Raw genomic sequence first — 1,161 nt, 5'->3', positions numbered from 1 at the left:
GAGAGAGAGGGAGACACAGAATCCGAAGCAGGCTCCAGGCTTTGAGCTGTCAGCACAGAGCCCAATGTGAGGCTGGGGCTCACAAACAGTGAGATCATGAACTGAGCTGAAGTCAGACGCCCAACAAACTGAGCCACCCAGGCACCCCTAGGAGAACCCATTTTAAGTTGACTTCATAAGGTTTTAGACAGCACCACTTTGAGAGGAAAATAAAGTGCTCAGATTCTGCAGACTTTGAAAAATATTTTTTTGGTTAATATATATGACTAATATGCTGCTGTTTATGTACCAGTATTCATCAATAGAAATTGGGTCACACAGTGCTCACTTACGCAGCACATCTACTAAAATTGGAATGATACAGATTCGATTAGCATGGCCCCTGTATAAGCATGACACACAAATGCGTGAAGCATTCCATATTTAAAAAAAAATGGACTATACAATTTGACTTAGCTTTCATTTAATTAACCAGATCATTAGTCAGTTTGCCTTTATTGATGTTTATCCAAAGAGAGAGAGAGAAGAGATATATCATGGATAAGACTCTGAAATCTCTTTCTTGGTCATCTATGAACATGAACGTGTTAAAGTGCTAGCAAATAATGGCAAACAATAATGGCAAACTTTTAATGAGTCATTACTATTTATTTGACATACACAGTTTTCAGCGCTTTACACATGTTATTTAATTGTCCCAACAAGTCTATAAGGAGAGTACTATTGCCCATATTTTTACATAAGAAAAAGAGATATTAATGCCTCACCCAAAGTTATGTAGGTAGTAGGTGACATGGTCAGGAATCATAATGACACAATGTTTCATATGGGGTCTAGCAATTAATCACCAAGCTTTTACACATACCATCTCAGTGTGGATCATAACAGGTCAATTTTACTATAGGATATATTTTGAAGTTATTATGGGATACTGTATGTAATATTGTTTATGATTTCTCTTTTCAAAAAAGTAAGATGTTTGAAAAATTATTACACTAAAATATTTACAAAATTTTTAATGCTTTTCTAAAATATATATTTGCTTGAATTGTATTAATATTTCTGCTCACTAAAAGAAAAAATTGAACTTTTCAGTGACTCATCATCTCTGTTTCAGTTAGGTTCCTGTCTAAGAAAAAATAAATAGAATGAGCAGAGGAG

At 34.6% G+C, this 1,161-nt stretch overlaps 1 non-coding gene across 1 annotated transcript; it reads left to right on the top strand.

Moving 5' to 3' along the window:
• Positions 1–320: 320 nt before the first annotated feature.
• LOC124505569 (U6 spliceosomal RNA) lies at positions 321–427 on the top strand. Its single transcript, XR_006960683.1, has one exon. It is a non-coding gene; the product is annotated as a U6 spliceosomal RNA (small nuclear RNA).
• Positions 428–1,161: the final 734 nt, after the last annotated feature.

This window comes from Lynx rufus, unplaced genomic scaffold, assembly GCF_022079265.1.
Source record: "Lynx rufus isolate CCGP_SWC_20201006 ecotype Redwood Valley unplaced genomic scaffold, mLynRuf1.p SCAF_10, whole genome shotgun sequence".
Lineage (NCBI taxonomy): Eukaryota > Metazoa > Chordata > Mammalia > Carnivora > Felidae > Lynx > Lynx rufus.
The sequence above is the reverse complement of the archived record's forward strand: the minus strand, read 5'-3'. Positions and strand labels throughout refer to the sequence as shown.